Below are 16,914 nucleotides of genomic sequence, written 5' to 3' on the forward strand. Positions count from 1 at the left end.
ATCATGAAGCAGAGGATGCCTCTGAAGAGGCTGGGGGCCGGTAGTGTCAAAGCTGCTTGCTTCTGGCTGACCTTGGCGGAGCCTGCAGGGTTGCTGTCGGGTTGGAATGCCTTTGCAGCCTCCCGGGCTCTGGACAATGCGCAGCTAAGGCATTCTGACAAAAGAGACCTCATGCGTTGTGCTTGAGAACCCATTGCAAGCCAGGCTGTCTTCCTGCTCTGTTTCTCCTCCCTTTCCTCCCTCCCACCCGCCCTTTCTTATAGCTCAGCTTTACTCCTTTCAATGAATTTCACTGTAGCCCAAGTGATGGTGTGTGCTGTATCACTCTTACCACCACGGTTTAGAATGTAAAATTCCCATTATTGGACATTCATTAGAACTATAAGGCTCTTCTCCCCAGCAAAGTGTCCCAGAGCTCTATGGGACTCATGTGAAAGAAGGAAGCATTGAGAAATGCAAAATGTGAACGCCGAGGAGGATCTGTAGGTAATGATGTTTTTGCCCACCATACTTAAATTGGAAATGCACCCAGAGCATCTTAGAATTATTTATTATTAAAAATGTGTTTTAAAGAAGATATCCCTTGCTACCCTTGTCCTGGTTCAAGTAGTGTTTGTGTTTTCCTCATTAGAATGGCCGTGGACATTGTACTACGTGTGTTTCCATAATATAATCAGTGTTTAACAGCATTTGAGCCAATCCATCAGTTAAGGCGCTTGTTCTGAGAACTGGCTGAATGTGGGGATCCTGCTGCCCCCTTGTGCTTGTTTGATATTGTTGCCCACAAGACTGTGTAGGGTGTATACTATGATGTCTCTGCCACCAAGCTCTGTGTCTGGCACACAGTAATTAATATATGTTGAATGAATGAGTGCTTAGCTCCAGCTGAAGTGTGAGGCTCTCTTTAGTATATGTGCTCCAACTAGACTCCAGCGAATAGCTGTTTGGCAATAATCCATGCCAAGCTGAACGGGTGATGTATAAGTGAACTAATATCCCCTATGGAAGACAGCAATTCTCACTGAAATAAGCAATTGAGTGAGTTCTGTGCATCAGCAAAGATTAAATCTATTAAGTTGCAGCTGCTTTCAGATTAACCAATTAAGTAGTTAATGTTTGCATAATGCTTCCTATAGTTTAGAACCATTAGTGGGTGAGGGAACCTCCTATTTCTCTGGCATTATGTTTCCTTGTGGGCCTCATGACAGAGGGAATTAAGTTTTATCCTGCAGGCGGGAGAGTTACTGTGGTTGCTAGATGGAGGGGGCAGGATGACCATGTGTGGGACATGGTATTTGGGGAAGATTAGCTCACAGACCTGTTCTGTGGGCGAGGACACTTGCTCATCTGGGTTCTCTGCTGTCTCTTCAACTTTAATCTTCTAGGAATCCTGAGTGGCCCCAGCATGAGGACCATAGTGGAACCCCTCTGCCAGCCACTCTGAACTGTGGCAGACTTGCCCGACACAGAAGTTGGGATAGGCTGTCTCTAAAAGAGGACTGAGAGAGTGTTTATTCTACCCAGACCATGGCTTTGAGATTGGATATCAGGATGCATGCTATTTTTTTAAAAGAGCTTTTTTGTTGTTATTTTCTAGATAAATGAGAAATCAGAAACAAAGCCACCATTCACCTGTAAATACACCAGTGTCTGGGAGCAGTAGCAATGGGTTGTATGTAATAACAATAAGAGCAGGTACTGTTTATAAAGTGTTCACTGCCTGTTAGGACTTTTCTTACTGTACTGCTGCACATCTAATGTGTGTGTATCTAACAAGGACATACTGAACTAACAAGGACACACTGAATACTTGCGTGTTTTAAAACTTCCTCCAGAAAACACTTTTTAGGCCTCTGTCTTCATCCTTCGGTCATTCCTCCTGGATTGTAACTGATGAACTTAGAACTGGCTGTGCTCCTCTGAGCCTCTTCCTCCTCTTTACAACTGGTCTACCCTCCAGGAACATGTCTCCTCTACTCCCTTTTCCTTGTCGCTTCTAAAAGCCTAGGGTAAATACAGACACACAAAAGCAACCCTGATCTGAAGGTTTTGGAAGGACCTCTTGGGAGAAGAGGGAGGCAATTTAGCATTGTTTTGGATTACAAGGCTCAAATCCCAATTCTTCATTTAACTAGCTGTGTCACCTTGGGCAAATTTTCTAACCTTTCTCAGCCTTAGTTTCTCCATCTGTAAAGTGGGGATCACAATACTTCCTGGATTTTTTTGTTGATTAAATGATGTAATGAATGCAAAGAACTTAGCACAGTGCCTGGCACAGAAGAGATGTTCAATAACACATACTATTATTAAGAACCTCTTAAACCAGCCTCCTGTGAAACATGAACTATTATTCATTTTTATCTTGAGTTCAGGCTTTGTAAGAGCCTCTAGATAACTACGCATAGGGTATCTGGTGAAAGTTCCACATGCTAGCCCTCATGCTATTTCACACCTTTGCATGACTCATTTATTGGCACCTAAGGATGACAGAGTCCCAGGCGAGAGGTACTCCAGCAGGGCAGAGTCATTTTAATAGATAGGGAGTCGAGTTGTAAAAGATGAAGAAATCTGGAAAAGAATAACAGGAAAGTTGACAAAATGTATTGGATAGCCACCAGGTGCTAGGAAAATTTTTGTATATTATCTCTTCCTTACAACAATTCAGTAAGACAGGCTGTATTTCCCCGCATTACCCAGCGGGGATGTGGACTGCAGGAGCTTGCCTACTTGCCCAAGGATGCCAGTTAGTAAGCTGGGGACTAGGATTTTTCGCTTGCGGCTCTCTTAATCCAAGGCTTACGTACTCTGTCCTGCACTCTGCTGCCGCTTGGAAAATGCACAGAGCGACGGTGCCTATTAGAAGGCACACTCGGGCCAGCTGGGCAGCCAGGGGGTGGATAAGGACATAGTGCCAGGGAGCCCCGTGAAAACACGTGAAGAGGGAAACGGGCGACAAGGTATACTTTCACAGACTTTTACTTCCAGTGTCCTTTAGGGCTGGTTTGGTCTTGGAGGTCATCCAGATGGCACTGCAGGGATGGGATTCTGAGGTCTTTGTCCTTCTCCTATCAGTGGCTGACTAGGCTAGACCGTGGCCTGGGAACATAGGGCAGGCAGGCAACCATGTTGCCTGCACATGGATTTATCAATTCTGCACGCTTTTACTTGCCATAGACGTGTGCAGAATTGACAAAGCCATGTGCAGAAGGGCACCAAAGTCTGAGTGAGGCTGATCTTCTAAAGTCGAGTCCACCTGTAATTCCAGTGCTTTGGGAGGCTAAGGTGGGAGAATCTCTTGAGCCCAGGGGTTTGAGAACAGCCTGGGCAACACAGTGGAACCTCATTTCGACAAGAAATTTTAAAAATACAAAATGTTAGCAGAGCATGGTGGTGTGCACCTGTAGTCCTAGCTACTCGGGAGGCTGAGGCAGGCAGGTGGCTTGAGCTCAGGAGTTCAAGGCTGCAGTGATCGCACCACTGAACTCCAACCTGAGTGACAGAGCCAGACCCTGTCTCAAAAAAAAAAAAAAAGAATCCCCAATCTCAGCAGCTAGACAGAGAGCAAGAGTCAAGATCCAGGAGGAACCAGTGTGTGGAGGGGAGGCAGTGACTGAGGGTACTCAAAATGGGCATTTGGGAGACGTCACTAGAGGTATTCCCTGGGTGGAGAATGGGCTGTTAGCGTGGTTCCTATGTCCTCATTAGTGGCTGGACACTTTCAGGGAACCAGGTCTGACGTGCTATGATGCATGAGCCTCCAACCATCAGGGTGAAGGATGTGATCTGGGGTGAGAGCACAAGCCCATGATGTGACATCCACATGGGCCTGAGTGAGTGAAACTGCCACAGTGAGCAGCATGTAGGCTGCCAACCCACAGGGCTGGGAAAGTCAAGAACTGTGTGTTCCGCCCGCACATGTTCTCTCATGCACATGCCGACCGGCCCAGCCCACCCTGCTTCTCACACACCCTGCCTCCGGAAACTAAGAGCCAAAAAGGGAAAACCTCCTGAGAGTGCTTTTTACATCTTGCCAGACATCGGTCCACGCAGCAGCACACTTCACCACACCCATCCCTGTCCTCAGTTGTCCTCTGTGTTCTCAGTCAGTGGTCACTCAGCCTGGAAGCTCTTTCACCTCCTTGAGGCAGTTGAAAATGTTGGCCAGCTCCTTGAGACCTTCCTTTTCCCTTAGATTTCTCATTTCTCACTTCCTAGGTGTCTGACCACTCCCTCCCGGCATTAGTGGAAGAAACCTTCAGCCCTGTTGCCATAGGTGTGTGGTCAGAGTTGCTTTCCAGATGCCACATGGGGACTCAGGCTTAGGGACACTCCACTGTCTTCGGATGCCACCTTCTCAACAAGCACCGGCGCGGTCGCCCTCACAGAAGGGAGAGGCTGCAGGGGGAGCACTGTCAGTTAAATGCTTTAGGGCAGAAGTGCCGCGTGACAATTCTACTCACATTTCATTAGGGAACGAGTCACGTGGCCAAGCCTCCCGTCAAGGGGGAAGAAGAACAGTTGAGGAGAACTGGATGTGTTCTTTTTCTCTGGCTTCTGGGTGGTTCTCCCCAGGGAGCCGTGCTGAGCGTGATTGCCTACCACAGCTCTAAGCCTTCTGTGTCCTTGTGACCCTCAGATCCGTGTCCCCAACTTCTGCCTCTCCTGTGCTGCAAAGCCATGTTTTCAACTGTGTGGTAGATTCAAATGAAGTACTTCAAGCTTACCATCCCACAAACCAAATGAATGTTCCCTACCAAAAACCCATTTCGCCATCCTAGGGACCTTGGGAATTACTGGAACATCCCTATCTGGTCTGCAGATTCTCTTTTATTCTGTGAAATGTCTGTTGCTCTCCTCATCCTCCTTTTTTTTCCCAGTATCATTGATCCTGTCACACCCAGGTTTCTGCCATAGCCTACCAAATGGTGTCCCTTCCTCATCTTTCTTTTTTGGCAAAAACATAGCTATTTTCCTAAAAATAGACCTAATCATGTTACTCCCTTATATAAAAACCTCAGATGATTTCCTACAACCCACAGAATAAAGTAAATCACAGCAAGTCATTGGGGGAATGGGGTTGTATTTGAACAGAACCAGACAAGGATCTGAACGCTGGTCTACCACCTACCAGCTCTGAGTAAGTTATTTAACTTCATTGACTCTGTTTTCCAATCTGTTAAAGGAAGATAATGATACCTACCTCACAGCGTTGCTTTATTTTTTGCTTCGTTCTGTGACTATCATCTTCTTGGCTGGGGGCTCTGGACAAGTCATTTTCTTATTTCCTCTAGAACCAGAGCTGGGGAAGCAGCTGCTCTCTGACCTCATCACTTCCTACTCTTTCTGGCCTATGTCTCTTCAGCCACACTTTCTGTCACTGTGAAAGGGGAAAGAGAGCTCTGGGGGTCTTACCCTGGCAATGAAATATTTGCCCTTAAATGTATTTGCCAGAACTGGTCAATGTGGCCGCATCCAATGTTGGGAGTTAAGAAGGCAGAGAGCCAAAAGTATTATGTGAGCAGCATTAATGACTATCCCATGAATGATGACCCCATAGTGGGTAATAGACCCTTGCCCTTTGGAGCACTTCCTTGCCTGGTCAAGCTCTGACACTGGGACCCCGTGTGACCATAGCTCAGTTGACCTTGTCAGGTTTTTCTTAGCCTCTTTCCAAAGAGGATGGAATACACAATACTTTCAACTACATCTAGGACTTAAAGACAAAAACTGACCCTCCAAGATGCTCTAACTAGAAGGAATGCTGACTGTCTTCTTGTCAGTTTTGCTTATCACAAATGAGGAAACTGGAAGACCAAGAAGGATGAGACATTCCTGCCCAGGTGCTTGCCGGCATCTCAGACTCCATATGGCCTCCGCTGAACTCTCATTATCCATCCCAGCAAATCCCACCCTCCAGCCTAGATTTCCTCAATGGCTGGTTGTATTAATCCATTCTCACATTGCTATAAAGAAATTCCTGAGACTGTGTAATTTATGTAGAAAAGAGGTTTGATTGGCATATAGTTCTGCAGATTGCAGTAAGCATGATTCTGGTATCTGCTGAGTTTCTGGGGAGGCCTCAGGAAACTTACAATTGTGGCAGAAGGTAAAGCAGGAGCTGGCATGTCTTACGTGGCAGGAGCAAGAGAGTGAACGAGTGGGGAGGTGCCACACACTTTTAAACAATCAGATCTCTTGAGAACTCACTATCACAAGAGCCGCAGCAAGAGGATGCTGCTAAACCATTCTTGAGAAACACGTCCATGATCCAGTCACCTCCCAGCAGGCCCCACCTCCAACGCTGGGGATTTCAACTTGACATGAGATTTGGGTGGAAACACAGATCCAGACCCTATCACTGGTGTTGCCATTGATCTCTATTTATCCTTTAACATGTGGCATCCTCTTTCCTGAATACCTTCCCCAGTTCCTTCCATAAAATTGGAGCCCCTCCCCTCCCTATGTTATCCTTGTCCCATTTATGGCATATGCCATTTTATATTGATTAACTTATCTGACTCTTTGGTAGATAAGATTGACTTAAGTACAGCCAGGGCATCTTATGCTTCCTTGCATTTTCAAGTCTAGCAAATGGCACTTTATGCAATGGCACTGGATAGAATTCTGTGTCTGAATTATTGGAAAAAATCAGTTACTACAGCCACACAAACAGGCAGTGGAAGAGTTGGTACCCAAACCTGGAACTTCTGATTTTTGTTCTCAGTCACTTACTACTGAATTGTATTTAGCTTGTAGTTTTTCAGTCTCCTGCAGGATTATGTTCCATGCTCTTATGCTTGGGTTTAAGATACTTATTTTTAAAATAAGATTTTCTTTCTTTCTTTTCTTTTAACTTTTATTTTAGGTTCATGGAGGTATGTGTGCAGGTTTGTTACATGGGTAAATTGCGTGCCACTGAGGTTTGGTGTACAAATGATTTCATCACCCTGATAGTGAGCCTAGTACCCAATAGGCAATTTATTGTTCCTTACCCTCCTCTGATCCTCCATCCTCATGTTTTCCCTGGTATCTGTTGTTACTGTCTGCCTGTCCACGTGTACTCAGTGTTTGGCTCCCACTTAAAAGTGAGAACATGCAGTATTGGGTTTTCTGTTTCTGCATGAATTCACTTAGGATAACGTCCTCCAATTGCATCCACATTGCTGCAAAGGACATGATTTCATTCTTTTTTGTGTCTGCATACTATTCCATGGTGTATATGCACTACAGTCTATGCAGTCCACTGTCGATGGGCATCTAGGTTGATTTCATGTCTTTACTGTTGTAAATGGTGCTGCAATGAACATATGCATGCATGTGTCTTTTATCATAGAAGAATTAATAGTTCTTTGACTATATACCCGGGTTGCTCCTTCAGACCAGGTCCTAGAGGAGGTACGGCAACGACTTTGCTAGGTCAAACGGTAGTTCTGTTTTAAATTTGTTGAGATTCACTGCTTTCCACAGTGGCCGAACTGATTTACATTCCCATCAACAGTGTATACGCATTCCTTTTCTCTGCAACTTTGTCAAACCTGTTATTTTTTGACTTTTTAATAATGGTCATTATGACTGGTGTGAGATGGTATCTCATTGCGGTTTTGATTTGCATTTCTCTAATGATTAGTGATGTTGAGCATTTTTCATATGCTTGTTGACCATGTGCATGTCTTCTTTTGAGGAGTGCTTGTTCATGTCTTTTGACCATTTTTTAAAGGGGTCGTTTGGCTTTTGCTGTTGATTTATGTTCCTTATAGTCTGGACATTAGGTCTTTGTTGGACGCATAGTTTCCAAATATTTTCTCCCACTCTGTAGGTTGTCTCTTTACTGTTTTGTTAGTGTCTTTTGCTGTGCAGAAACTCTTTAGTTTAATTAGGTCCCACTTGTCAATTTTTGTTTTTGTTGCAACTGTTTTTGGAGTCTTCATCATGAAATCTTTGCCAAGGCCAACATCCAGAATGGTACTTCCTAGGTTTTCTCCTAGGGTTTTCATAGTTTTAGGTTTTTCATTTAAGTCTTTAATCCATTTTGAGTTGTTTTTTGTATATGGTGAAAGGAAAGGGTCCAGTTTTAATCTTTTGCATATGGATAGCCAGCTATCCCAGTACCATTTATTGAATAGGGGGGTCTTTTCCCATTGCTTATTATTGTCAACTTTTCCTCTTGTCTTCGTTTGGTTTGCTGATTTGCTTTGTTTGTTTCATGTCTGGTGATAATGCCATATTCCTATTCAAGATGGGTGTTCTTCCAAAACAAGGGATTTTTAAAGTTGGGTTTTTTTTGTTTTTGTTTTTTGGTGTTTTTTTTTGCCTTGTTAGTGTCATGCTTCAGAAAATAAACAGATTAATTCTGACTTGTGATTTGACAGCCTTTGAATTAAAGGAGTACATATGGCTTTGTGGAGCTTAATGTATTGTAAAGAGTGAGTTACTCTTGAGAGTCTCTGAAAGTTTTTCAAACTGTTAGCTGGCTGACAGTTACAAGTATTATGTGTAACATCCAGTACCATGTCTGCTGCTTAGTATATGCTAATTAGGAGAATCAGATGAACAAATGGAGAATTTTTTCTCCCAGGAGCATGCTTACAAAGAAAACTTTTTTTTGCCTTGCTAGGTAGCACATAGGCCACCTTTAACTGTTTAAATGATTTTTATATGTTATTTCATGTCTTCATAACAAGCTGTTGTGCAACCATAGATTATACTCCTCAAGTCAAATATTATGTCATGAATGCCTTGTATGAGTGTTGAGGGAGCCGAGTTGGAATGTGAATAACTAACCCAGTGTGGTCCGTCTTCTGCCATTAACAAGTTCATTGCACCATCTTCCTTACTGGAGGTCAGTCACCTTACCCCCCACTGACTTGGTCCCTCTTGGGGCATCTCCTTTTAACTTTTGGAAGGGTCTCGGGAGTTTCTCAATAATATTTCAGATTGCCATGTTTTGGCCAGGTGATTTCAGTTGTGAAAATCTTATCAGCAAACCCACTTCTAGAAGATGTTCTCAGCCTTGGTCTCACCTATTCAATAAACATAAAGTTTCTACTATGAGTCAGGTGCTCTGTTAATTTTGGTGGGGAAAGCATAAACAGACCTATTGTTAAGGGACACTCAAACTTTGTCTCGAAGACCTTTTGGAACACTCCACCTGTATTTCATTGTTTTATTATTTCTGGTTTCTCAGTGCTTACTCATTTCTACCCCATTTGTTTCCTATGTTGTATATAAAATGACCCTCTCCTTTATATTTTTTATCTCCTGCATCCTAGTTCTCTAAATTTTACTTCCTAGAAGCAATCAAGTGTAACTAACATTGGGTTTTATTTGAGTTAGACCCATAGAGTGCTTAGGCTAGAAAGGCCCTCAGGGAGCACTTTGCAGTTAAAATAAAGCCCCCACCTGCCCCCACCAAGGTAGTCTCGACTTAGACCTACAGACAGCGAGGGATAGACTAATGCCAGAATCCAGGCCCCTGACTTTCAGTTAGTACCCTTTGTCCGCCTATCCTTGTCAGGTGAACCTTTTGATATTTGATTTACATTCTTGTTACCCCTTTCTCTTTATTTGGTGCTAAGCTATAGTCTTCATTCCTCATTAGATCCAATCACAGAGGCTTGGAGGCCAGTAAGAACCAAGTTGTTTGTTTGTTTGTTTGAGATGGAGTTTCACTCTTGTTGCCCAGGCTGGAGTGCAGTGGCGTGATCTTGGCTCACTGCAACCTCTGCCTCCTGGGTTCAAGTGTTTCTCCTGCCTCAGCCTCCTGAGTAGCTGGGATTACAGGCATGCACAACCACACCTGGCTAATTTTGTATTTTTAGTAGAGACGGGGTTTCACCATGTTGGCCAGGCTGGTCTTGAATTCCTGACCTCAGTGATGCACGTGCCTTGGCCTCCCACAGTGTTGGGATTACAGGCATGAGCCACCACACCCAGCCAGAACTAAGTTTTTTAAAGGATGATTTCATGTCTGTGAGTTTTGGCCTTTCAGACTGACTTGCTATGGTGGGTAGCAAGACGATGAGGCTCTTTTAATCCTCATCGATATCCAGATAATGCAGCTTGGATTGCCAATAGTGGGAATTACAGTGCCCTCCTAATCCAGTGAGGACATGGTGTTCAGAGGCCAAGACAAGGTGGGGATGCTTGCTGCACCTTCATATGGAGAGTTTCCCTGCACGGAGGTGTTTGGAAAGCAGGCTTGTGGGTGACGGGCGAAGAGAATTCTAGGAAGACTGCATTGACCTTTTGGATTTTTCTCTAGCTCACATCAAAGACACACAGAGATCCTGGGTGACATGTGGTGCTAATTTTTATTGTATTCCTACTGGCCCTGTAGATACTGTCTTTTGTTATGTCCTTGGCAAAATAAATATAACTGATGTGATTGGGAACATGAGACTGGTGTGGTGGGGGTGGTTATCAAGCTCCCCTTAGTTCACAGATTTCAAGAGAGGAGCACAGAAGGACTTTTTTTTTTTGAAGGGATAAGTGAGGCATCTAACCTCCAAGCTCCCCTTAATTCACAGATTTCAAGAGAGGAGCACAGAAGGACTTTTTTTTTTGAAGGGATAAGTGAGGCATCTAACCTCCAAGATCCCCTTAATTCACAGATTTCAAGAGAGGAGCACAGAAGGACTTTTTTTCTGAAGGGATGAGTGAAGCATCTAACCTCCAGTGGCCAGATGGGAGCCAAGACCCTGGAGTCATTGGGGCAGTAGGTGCCTGAGCAAGGGGAAGCACAGCACTTTCCCACCAACCGTTTTCTATTGGGGTTTTCATGTTTTCTGTTCCGCCTTTTAATATTTCTTAACGAACTATAGGATCTATGACTATGCTTTGGGGAGTCACTCAGGACAAGATTCACGCCCCCACTGGGAAGTTGGGATTATTATTTACTGATTTAGACAGCTTGTGGTGGGGGTGGCTATCACCACGCTTCTTCTGTCTTGTCCAGTCACCCCTCAGCTGGCTAAGCGTGGCCCTCTGAGGTGTTACTTGCACAGCTCAGGAAGAGGGCATGCCTAACGTTCTAACTAAGTGAATGCAAGGCAGCTGGGTCCAAGAGCCCCAGAGGCTCACCTCTGCACATGGTGAGGGAAAAATAAAGATGGCTTCTGAGTGGTTTTACGACTTTTGAAAGAAGGGACATTGGGACAACTAAAAGGATGCAGCCAACAGACACACAGTTATTTGGACTGGAAGAAAAATTACAACCTATTTTCTTTTAGGGTCTTTGTATTCATCTACAATAGTATATGGTTTGTTACATATTCCAGGGCATTTTGCATATATAGTTTGTTCTTTTTTCTGTACTATAACTTTAAGAGAAATTATTTCCCCCATTATATAAATTAATAAACTAAGGCTTATTGATGACTTCCTGACAGTCACATAGCCAGAATATGCCAGAGTCAACTTGAAACCAGCTTTATTCCTTCTGGTTCAGTGCTTTTGCTCTTATTATTAAATATAACTCCCTCATAACCATGAAGCATTGTTTTTGTGACTTATGGTTTATTGACTTACAAACATCGTTTTGTCTGAAATATTTTATATATACAAAATAAATATATATTATATATGGTTTGTACCATATATGTGGGACGAATGAAAATGAAATGAGTATCCGGGCACTAACAGTGAAGCTTAAGAGACAGAGCATTACTGGTGCCAGGGAAGCCCAATTGCCTTTCCTGCATCTCTTGCCCTCCCACTCAAGGGTAGTATTTATTATTCCTTTGCTTGTAATTTAGTTTCGCCACCTGTGTATATTTCCCTGTGCAATATATCACTAAATGTTATATGAATTGTGAAATACAGTATATATTTTTATAGAGGTTGGTTCATTCACTTCGCTTTTGCTGCCGTGTAGAATTCTACACAGTGAAAGTATAAGTGTATTGCAAGTTATTTATCCCCTCTCCACTTCTAGAATTTTGCCAGTGCAAGTGATGCTGCCATGAAGATTCTGGATTTCTGGGGTTACAGGACATTTGCATGTTTAACTCTACGAGATAATGCCCAATAGCTCTTTTCCCCTATCCTTTTTACGTTTTAATTGACAAATAAAATCTGTATGTATTTCCAAGGTACAAAGTGATATTTCGATATATGTATATGTTGTGAAATGATTAAATCCAGCTAATTAGTCTGTTACCTCAAATACTTACCATTTATTTGTGGTAAGAACATTTGCTATCTACTCTCAGCAGTTGTGAAGTATACAATATGTTGTTATTAGCGATAGTCACCATGTTATATAATAGACCTCTAGAATTTATCCTCTTTAACTGCAGCTTTTACCATTTGGCTAACATCTCTCCGTTTCCCCTTCCCACTCCAGCACCTGGTAACCAGCATTCTTCTCCCTGCTTCTATGAGTTCTACTTTGTTAGATTCCACATATAAATGAGATAAGGCAGTATTTGGCTTCTTGTGCTTAGCTTATTCTATTTAGCATAATGTCTTTGAGATTCACTCATATCGTGAATGATAGAATTTTCATTTTTTAAAATTATACTTTAAGTTCTGGGATACAAGTGCAGAATGTGCAGGTTTGTTACATAGGTATACACATGCCGTGGTAGTTTGCTGCACCCATCAATCCATTATCTACATTAGATATTTCTTCTAATGCTATCCCTCCACTACCCTCCCCCATAAGCCCCAATGTGTGATATTCCCCTCCCTGTGTCCATGTGTTCTCATTGTTCAACTCCAACTAATGAGTGAGAACATGTGGTGTTTTTTTTCCTGTCCTGTGTTTGTTTGCTGATAATGATGGTTTCCAGCTTCATCCATGTCCTGCAAAGGACATGAACTCATCCTTTTTTATGGCTGCATAGTATTCCATGGTGTATATGTGCCACATCTTCTTTATCCAGTCTATCATTGATGGGCATTTGGGTTGGTTCCAAGTCTTTGCTATTGTGAATAGTACTGCAATAAACATACATGTGCATGTGTCTTTATAGTAGAATGATTTATAATCCTTTGGATATATACCCAGTAATGGGATTGCTGGACCAAATGGAATTTCTGATTCTAGATCCTATCCTTGAGGAATCGCCACATTGTCTTCCACAATGGTTGAACTAATTTACACTCCCACCAGCAGTGTAAAAGCATTCCTATTTCTTCACATCCTCTCCGGGATCTCTTGTTTCCTGATTTTTTAACAATCGCCATTCTAACTGGTACAAGATGGTATCTGATTGTGGTTTTGACTTGCATTTCTGTAATGACCAGTGATAATGAGCTTTTTTCATATGTTTTTTGGCTGCATAAATGTCTTCTTTTGAGAAGTGTCTGTTTATATCGTTCGCCCACTTTTTAATGGGGTTGTTTTTTTCTTCTAAATTTAAGTTTCTTGTAGATTCTGGGTACTAGCCCCTTGTCAAATGGGTAGATTGCAAAAACTTTCTCCTATTCTGTAGGTTGCCTGTTCACTAGGTATTGATGGAACATATCTCAAAATAATAAGAGCTATTTATGACAAACCCACAGCCAATAGCATACCAAATAAACAAAAGCTGGAAGCATTCCCTTTGAAAACCAGCACAAGACAAGGATGCCCTCTCTCACCACTCCTATTCAACATAGTATTGGAAGTTCTGGCCAGGGCAATCAGACAAGAGAAAGAAAGGGTGTTCAAATAGGAAGAGAGGAAGTCAAATTGTCTCTGTTTGCAGATGACATGATTCTATATTTAGAAAACCCCATCTTCTCAGCCCAAAATCTCCTTAAGCTGATGAGCAACTCAACAAAGTCTCAGGATACAAATCAATGTGCAAAAATCACAAACATTCCTACACAACAATAATAGACAAACAAAGAGCCAAATCATGAGTGAACTCCCATTCACAATTGCTACAAAGAGAATAAAATTCCTAGGAATACAACTTAAAGGGATGTGAAGGACCTCTTCAAGGAGAGCTACAGACAACTGCTCAAGGAAATAAGAGAAGACACAAACAAATGGAAAAGCATTCCATGCTCATGGTTAGGAAGAATCAGTATCGTGAAAATGGCCATACTGCCCAAAGTAATTTATGGATTCAATGCTGTCCCCATCAAGCTACCATTGACCTTCTTCACAGAACTGGAAAAAACCACCTTAAACTTCATATGGAACCAAAAAAAGCCTGCATAGCCAAGACAATCCTAAGCAAAAAGAATAAAGCTGTGGAGGCATCATGCTACCTGACTTCAAATTACACTACAAGGCTACAGGAATCAAAATAGCATGGTATTGGTACCAAAACATATATAGATCAATGGAACAGAACAGAGGCCTCAGAAATAATGCCACACATCTACAACCATCTGATCTTTGACAAACCTGACAAAAACAAGGAATGAGGAAAGGAGTCCCTATTTAACAAATGGTGCTGGGAAAACTGGCTAGCCATATGCAGAAAACTGAAACTTGACCCCTTCTTTAACCTTATACAAAAATTAACTGGAGATGGATTAAATACTTAAACATAAAACCTAAAATCATAAAAACTCCAGAAGAAAACCTAGGCAATAGCTTTCAGGACATAGGCATGGGCAAAGACTTCATGACTAAAACACCAAAAGCAATGGCAACAAAAGCCAAAGTTGACAAATGGAATCTAATTAAACTAAAGAGCTTCTGCACAGAAAAAGAATTTTTATTGTTTTTAAAGCTGAATAGTATTCTGTTGTTTATATACCACCTTTTCTTTACCCATTGATGGGCAGTTAGATTGATTTCATATCGTGGCTATTGTGAATAATGCTTCAATGAACATGGGAGTGCAGATATTTACTGATTTCATTTCCTTTGGTTATATACCCAGAAGTGGGATTGCTGGTTCATATGGTAGTTATATTTTTAATTTTCTGAGGAACCTTAATACTCTTTCCATAGTAGCTGTACTAATTTATATTCCCACCAGCAGTGTACAAGAGCTGTCTTTTCTCCATATCCTCACCAACATTTATCTTTTGGCCTTTTGATCACAGCCATTCTAACAGGTATGAGATGATATCTCACTGTGGCTTGAACTTGGGTTTCCCTGATGGCCAATTATGTTGAACCTTTTTTCACATACCTGTTGTCCGTTTGTATGTCGTCTTTTGGGAAATGTCTATTCAGATCTTTTAGCCAATTTTTAGTCACGTTATTTATTTTCTTGCTATTGAGTTGCTTGAGTTTCTCATATATTTTGGATATTAACCCCTATGTTAGGCCATTCTTACATTGCTATAAAGAAATATCTGAGACTGGGTAGTTTATAAAGAAAAGAAGTTTAATTGGCTCATGGTTCTACAGGCTGTGTGGGAAGCATAACACCAACATCTGCTTCTGGAGAGGCCTCTGGAATCTTACAATCATGGTGGAAGGTGAAGTGGGAGATTGCATGTTACATGGTGAAAGTAGGAGCAAGAGAGCCAGTGGCAGGTGTTACATGCTTTTAAATGACCAGATCTCACAAGAACATACTATGGTGAGGACAATACCGAGAGGGATGGTACTAAACCATTCATGAGAAATCTGCCTGTGTGATAAAGTCACCTCTCAACAGGCCCCACCTCCAACATTGGGGACCACATTTCAATATGAGATTTGCCCAGGGACACAAATCCAAACTATATCAACCCCTTATCAGATATACAGTTTGCAGATATTTTCACCCATTCTGTAAGTTGTCTCCTCACTCTGTTGAATGTTTCCTTTGCTGTGCAGAAGCTCTTTAGTTTGAGGCAATCCAATTTGTATATTTTTGCCTTTATTGCTGGTGCTTTTGGGGTCATATTAAAAAAAAATCATTGTCAGACCGATGCAAAATATCTTTTCCTCTATGTTTTCTTTTAGTAGTTTTATGGTTTCAGGTCTTATGTGTAAGTCTTTAATCCATTTTGAGTTTATTGTTGGATATGGTGTGTGTATAAGGGTCCAGTTTAATTCTTCCACATGCGAATATCCAGTTTTCTTAATATCATTTATTGAAGAAGCTATCTTTTCCCTATTGCATGTTTTTGGAAACTTTGATGAAGATCCCTTGGCTGTAAATGTGTGTATTTCTGGTTCTCTATTATGTTCCATTTTTCTGTATGTCTGTCTTTATGCGAGCAGCATTCTGTTTTGATTATTTTAACTTTGTAGTATATCTTGAAATAAGGTAGTATGATGCCTCTAGCTTTGTTCTTTTTGCCCAAGATTGATTTGGCTATTCTGGGTCTTTATGGCAAAAATTATTTTTTCTGTTTCTGTGAAACATGGGTCATTGGACTTTTAGTAGGGATTACATTGAATGTTTATATCACTCTGGGTGGTATGAGTAGTTTAACAGTATTATTCCAGTTGATGAACATAGGATCTTTTCATATATTTTTATCTTCTTCATTTCTTTCGTCAGTGTTATATACAGAGCTTTGACTTCCTTGGTTAAATTTATTCCTAAGTATTTTTTTTTTGATGCTATTGTAAATGGGGTGTTTTAAAATTTCTTATTCAGATAATTTGTTGTTAGTGTATACATATGCTGCTCATTTTTATGTTGATTTTGTTTCCTGTAACTTTACTGAATTGATTAGTTCTAATAGGTTTTTTGGTTGAGGCTTTAGGATTTTCTGTATATAAGATCATGCCATCCGCAAACAAAGACAATTATACTTCTTCATTTCCAATTTGGATGCCTTTTAATTCTTTTTCTTCCCAAATTGCTGTGGCCAGGACTTTTAGTAACATATTGAAAATAAGTGGCAAAATTATGGGTATCCTTGTCATGTTACTGATCTTCAAGAAAAAGCTTTCAGTTTTTTGCCATTGAGTATGAAGTTAGCTGTGGGCTTGTCACATATGGATGCTATTATACTGAGATACATTCCTTCTGTACCTAATTTTTTGGAGTATTTATCATGAAAGGATGTTGAATTTTGTCA

At 41.5% G+C, this 16,914-nt stretch overlaps 1 protein-coding gene across 1 annotated transcript in view; it reads left to right on the top strand.

The window, feature by feature from the left end:
* The window catches only part of CACNA1E (calcium voltage-gated channel subunit alpha1 E), a 336,624-nt gene that overhangs the window by 199,475 nt on the left and 120,235 nt on the right, over nt 1-16,914 (top strand). The window lies entirely within an intron of this gene.

The sequence above is a fragment of the Aotus nancymaae genome, unplaced genomic scaffold (assembly GCF_030222135.1).
Source record: "Aotus nancymaae isolate 86718 unplaced genomic scaffold, 86718_ANA_hifiasm-v0.15.2.pri h1tg000108l, whole genome shotgun sequence".
NCBI classification, from domain to species: domain Eukaryota; kingdom Metazoa; phylum Chordata; class Mammalia; order Primates; family Aotidae; genus Aotus; species Aotus nancymaae.